A 6,000-nucleotide genomic window follows, 5' to 3' on the forward strand; every position below is an offset into this window, starting at 1 on the left:
CCTTGCTAAATTCTGTGCACAGACTTTGAGATCTATGCTTTAGACTGTATCTAAACCTGCTCCAACATGGACTGACATTCTGGCCTACTTTCAGCCGATGCGACTTGTCTGTCGCTGAACAGTCGCTTTTTATGTATTCAGCACCTATGTATAATGTTGTAAAAATGCTCTAGAAGCTAAAGTCGCAGAAATGTCACACATATTTGGCCTGCAACTTTCTGTGCGACAAATTCAGACAGGAAAAATCAGTATAAATCCTTAGAAAATTATCCCCCAGTGTCTCCATCTGCTGGCGGTATTGAATAAGCATTGCTGCACTGATGGGGTATGCATTAGACGAAAAAAAAGAAGAAAAAGAAGAATAATACGCCCAGAAAAGAGGCGAAAAGGAGAAAAACGTAAAAAAACGTGAAAAAAAAGTAAGAGGAAGAGAAGGGAAAAAAAGGTGGAAATGGGTTTAAAAGTGATTTCGGCGGAGAAATATATATATATATATATATATATATATATATATATATATGCGCACACACACATATAGATATAAACGTATTCTCCGTTGAGATATTGCAGCCGCTGCTGTGTCCAGGCCCAGGAGCCTTAGCACTGTGCTGTGATGTCACTCAATACCACTGACATCACTAGGTGTAAACAACATCTCTCCTTTGCTGTGTATGTGACTATGGAGCTGTTTGGTGATGTCGTCTATTACGGCCTTCATAGAAGCAACAGGAGATTGTTGCATCCATCTTGAACCCTCAGAACTACAGTGCTATGATGTCACTCACTTCCACAGGCCTTGCAGAGTGTAAACAACAACAACCCAGCTTTGTTGTGTATGTAACCAAAGGGATTTGTGATGTCACCTAGAACCTTCACAGCAGCGACAGCTTTATGAGGAGCATCAGCACTGCTCTGCCTGAGCAGAACCATCACCGCCATAGGTTGTCAAATAACCCGGATTTAACCCACACAGGTAAGTCCAATGGGGTGCAGGCATGTCCTCTATGCTTACAGCTTCCCGTGGGTGTTGGTTTGATACCGTTTGGGGACAGCCAAGGAGGCATCTGCAGGCAACAAAGGTAGGTGTGTGCTTGTGTGTGTGTTTCCTATGCAGATCCTAAGCCCAGTGTCACATGCAAGTAGGAGGAGTAAGAAGGGTTCCTGGCAAATCCGGGTTATGGATTGCATTTAAAAAGGCCCCGTGGGAGTGCAATGGGCCCCTGTCTTGCTGCTTAGCAATAATGGTATGGGTTTAGGTTCTGCTGTGTGTACTGGTGGTTGACTGCCCCCCAGCCCAGAGTGTGCATGGAAAATTGTCTGGCAGCCTCCCTGACAGCAAGCAGTGATAGTGCCCATGAAGGGGACCTTGTTGGGCCCGCCCCTTTCACGGTTATCGCTTCTCGGCCTTTTGGCTAAGATCAAGTGTAGTATCTGTTCTTATCAGTTTAATATCTGATACGTCCCCTATCTGGGGACCATATATTAAATGGATTTTTGAGAACGGGGGCCGATTTCGAAGCTTGCTTCCGTCGCCCTATGCATTGACCCGATATGGCAGTATCTTCGGGTACAGTGCACCACCCCCTTACAGGGTTAAAAAGAAAGATTCCTACTTTCATTGCTACCTGCTTGCTGGCTAGCCAGCCAGCCAGCCCTGTGGGCCTTGCTGCTGCTGCAGCCAAAAAACAAAAGGTGGTGCTGCTGCTGCTTCTGCTGCTTCTGCTTCTGCTTGTGTCTGGCCCCTGTTGGAGCGTCCAGGCACAGGACTTCTGCTGCTGCTGACTAAATGGCCTCCTTAATTGGATCATTTGAGTAGCCAGCACACCTGTGCAGGTAGGGCATGACATGATAGGCAGCTGCCTTGATAGCGGGTGGGTGCTGAATGTTCCTAATTGACAAAATAAGATTAATGCTTATGAAGAAATATAAAATCTCATCCCTTCCCCAATATCGCGCCACACCCCTACCCCTTAATTCCCTGGTTGAACGTGATGGACATATGTCTTTTTTCGACCGTACTAACTATGTAACTATGTAACATAACATGGGGGGGGGGGGGTCTCCTGGCTGTTCACACAGGTGTGTCATTGCTGTACATTGACCATGCATTGCTTCTGTGGTATTGCAAAGGCAAAGACAAATGCTTCCAGCCATCCATTGCACTAATGGATTGGTCATCAGCTGGCTGTCTATGTCCCGCATCAATATAGACCAAAGTACAGAGGGTTAGGCTATGCTATTGTGCACCTACCTGATGCATCAGAAGGTGCGAGGCCCTTGCTAAATTCTGTGCACAGACTTTGAGATCTATGCTTTAGACTGTATCTAAACCTGCTCCAACATGGACTGACATTCTGGCCTACTTTCAGCCGATGCGACTTGTCTGTCGCTGAACAGTCGCTTTTTATGTATTCAGCACCTATGTATAATGTTGTAAAAATGCTCTAGAAGCTAAAGTCGCAGAAATGTCACACATATTTGGCCTGCAACTTTCTGTGCGACAAATTCAGACAGGAAAAATCAGTATAAATCCTTAGAAAATTATCCCCCAGTGTCTCCATCTGCTGGCGGTATTGAATAAGCATTGCTGCACTGATGGGGTATGCATTAGACGAAAAAAAAGAAGAAAAAGAAGAATAATACGCCCAGAAAAGAGGCGAAAAGGAGAAAAACGTAAAAAAACGTGAAAAAAAAGTAAGAGGAAGAGAAGGGAAAAAAAGGTGGAAATGGGTTTAAAAGTGATTTCGGCGGAGAAATATATATATATATATATATATATATATATATATATATATATATGCGCACACACACATATAGATATAAACGTATTCTCCGTTGAGATATTGCAGCCGCTGCTGTGTCCAGGCCCAGGAGCCTTAGCACTGTGCTGTGATGTCACTCAATACCACTGACATCACTAGGTGTAAACAACATCTCTCCTTTGCTGTGTATGTGACTATGGAGCTGTTTGGTGATGTCGTCTATTACGGCCTTCATAGAAGCAACAGGAGATTGTTGCATCCATCTTGAACCCTCAGAACTACAGTGCTATGATGTCACTCACTTCCACAGGCCTTGCAGAGTGTAAACAACAACAACCCAGCTTTGTTGTGTATGTAACCAAAGGGATTTGTGATGTCACCTAGAACCTTCACAGCAGCGACAGCTTTATGAGGAGCATCAGCACTGCTCTGCCTGAGCAGAACCATCACCGCCATAGGTTGTCAAATAACCCGGATTTAACCCACACAGGTAAGTCCAATGGGGTGCAGGCATGTCCTCTATGCTTACAGCTTCCCGTGGGTGTTGGTTTGATACCGTTTGGGGACAGCCAAGGAGGCATCTGCAGGCAACAAAGGTAGGTGTGTGCTTGTGTGTGTGTTTCCTATGCAGATCCTAAGCCCAGTGTCACATGCAAGTAGGAGGAGTAAGAAGGGTTCCTGGCAAATCCGGGTTATGGATTGCATTTAAAAAGGCCCCGTAGTGCAATGGGCCCCTGTCTTGCTGCTTAGCAATAATGGTATGGGTTTAGGTTCTGCTGTGTGTACTGGTGGTTGACTGCCCCCCAGCCCAGAGTGTGCATGGAAAATTGTCTGGCAGCCTCCCTGACAGCAAGCAGTGATAGTGCCCATGAAGGGGACCTTGTTGGGCCCGCCCCTTTCACGGTTATCGCTTCTCGGCCTTTTGGCTAAGATCAAGTGTAGTATCTGTTCTTATCAGTTTAATATCTGATACGTCCCCTATCTGGGACCATATATTAAATGGATTTTTGAGAACGGGGGCCGATTTCGAAGCTTGCTTCCGTCGCCCTATGCATTGACCCGATATGGCAGTATCTTCGGGTACAGTGCACCACCCCCTTACAGGGTTAAAAGAAAGATTCCTACTTTCATTGCTACCTGCTTGCTGCGACCAGCTAGCCAGCCCTGTGGGCCTTGCTGCTGCTGCAGCCAAAAAACAAAAGGTGGTGCTGCTGCTGCTTGCTGCTTCTGCTTCTGCTTGTGTCTGGCCCTGTTGGAGCGTCCAGCACAGGACTTCTGCTGCTGCTGACTAAATGCCTCCTTAATTGGATCATTTGAGTAGCCAGCACACCTGTGCAGGTAGGGCATGACATGATAGCAGCTGCCTTGATAGCGGGTGGGTGCTGAATGTTCCTAATTGACAAAATAAGATTAATGCTTATGAAGAAATATAAAATCTCATCCCTTCCCCAATATCGCGCACACCCCTACCCCTTAATTCCCTGGTTGAACGTGATGGACATATGTCTTTTTTCGACCGTACTAATTAACTATGTAACTAACATAACATGGGGGGGGGGGGGGTCTCCTGGCTGTTCACACAGGTGTGTCATTGCTGTACATTGACCATGCATTGCTTCTGTGGTATTGCAAAGGCAAAGACAAATGCTTCCAGCCATCCATTGCACTAATGGATTGGTCATCAGCTGGCTGTCTATGTCCCGCATCAATATAGACCAAAGTACAGAGGGTTAGGCTATGCTATTGTGCACCTACCTGATGCATCAGAAGGTGCGAGGCCCTTGCTAAATTCTGTGCACAGACTTTGAGATATGCTTTAGACTGTATCTAAACCTGCTCCAACATGGACTGACATTCTGGCCTACTTTCAGCCGATGCGACTTGTCTGTCGCTGAACAGTCGCTTTTTATGTATTCAGCACCTATGTATAATGTTGTAAAAATGCTCTAGAAGCTAAAGTCGCAGAAATGTCACACATATTTGGCCTGCAACTTTCTGTGCGACAAATTCAGACAGGAAAAATCAGTATAAATCCTTAGAAAATTATCCCCCAGTGTCTCCATCTGCTGGCGGTATTGAATAAGCATTGCTGCACTGATGGGGTATGCATTAGACGAAAAAAAAGAAGAAAAAGAAGAATAATACGCCCAGAAAAGAGGCGAAAAGGAGAAAAACGTAAAAAAACGTGAAAAAAAAGTAAGAGGAAGAGAAGGGAAAAAAAGGTGGAAATGGGTTTAAAAGTGATTTCGGCGGAGAAATATATATATATATATATATATATATATATATATATATGCGCACACACACATATAGATATAAACGTATTCTCCGTTGAGATATTGCACCGCTGCTGTGTCCAGGCCCAGGAGCCTTAGCACTGTGCTGTGATGTCACTCAATACCACTGACATCACTAGGTGTAAACAACATCTCTCCTTTGCTGTGTATGTGACTATGGAGCTGTTTGGTGATGTCGTCTATTACGGCCTTCATAGAAGCAACAGGAGATTGTTGCATCCATCTTGAACCTCAGAACTACAGTGCTATGATGTCACTCACTTCCACAGGCCTTGCAGAGTGTAAACAACAACAACCCAGCTTTGTTGTGTATGTAACCAAAGGGATTGTGATGTCACCTAGAACCTTCACAGCAGCGACAGCTTTATGAGGAGCATCAGCACTGCTCTGCCTGAGCAGAACCATCACCGCCATAGGTTGTCAAATAACCGGATTTAACCACACAGGTAAGTCCAATGGGGTGCAGGCATGTCCTCTATGCTTACAGCTTCCCGTGGGTGTTGGTTTGATACCGTTTGGGGACAGCCAAGGAGGCATCTGCAGGCAACAAAGGTAGGTGTGTGCTTGTGTGTGTGTTTCCTATGCAGATCCTAAGCCCAGTGTCACATGCAAGTAGGAGGAGTAAGAAGGGTTCCTGGCAAATCCGGGTTATGGATTGCATTTAAAAAGGCCCCGTGGAGTGCAATGGGCCCCTGTCTTGCTGCTTAGCAATAATGGTATGGGTTTAGGTTCTGCTGTGTGTACTGGTGGTTGACTGCCCCCCAGCCCAGAGTGTGCATGGAAAATTGTCTGGCAGCCTCCCTGACAGCAGTGATAGTGCCCATGAAGGGGACCTTGTTGGGCCCGCCCCTTTCACGGTTATCGCTTCTCGGCCTTTTGGCTAAGATCAAGTGTAGTATCTGTTCTTATCAGTTTAATATCTGATACGTCCCCCTATCTGG

The 6,000-nt window shown here is 45.7% G+C and overlaps 2 non-coding genes and 1 pseudogene across 2 annotated transcripts; all 3 read left to right on the forward strand.

The window, feature by feature from the left end:
- The first annotated feature begins 1,392 nt into the window (after positions 1-1,392).
- On the forward strand, positions 1,393-1,583 carry LOC130322341 (U2 spliceosomal RNA). Its single transcript, XR_008867875.1, has one exon. It is a non-coding gene; the product is annotated as a U2 spliceosomal RNA (small nuclear RNA).
- A 2,085-nt stretch (positions 1,584-3,668) lies between these two features.
- Positions 3,669-3,858, forward strand: LOC130322342 (U2 spliceosomal RNA). The gene has a single exon (XR_008867876.1). It is a non-coding gene; the product is annotated as a U2 spliceosomal RNA (small nuclear RNA).
- A 2,061-nt stretch (positions 3,859-5,919) lies between these two features.
- Positions 5,920-6,000, forward strand: LOC130322348 (U2 spliceosomal RNA; annotated as a pseudogene; the record flags this gene model as incomplete).

This window comes from Hyla sarda, unplaced genomic scaffold (genome assembly GCF_029499605.1).
Source record: "Hyla sarda isolate aHylSar1 unplaced genomic scaffold, aHylSar1.hap1 scaffold_2318, whole genome shotgun sequence".
Classification (NCBI taxonomy): Eukaryota; Metazoa; Chordata; class Amphibia; order Anura; family Hylidae; genus Hyla; species Hyla sarda.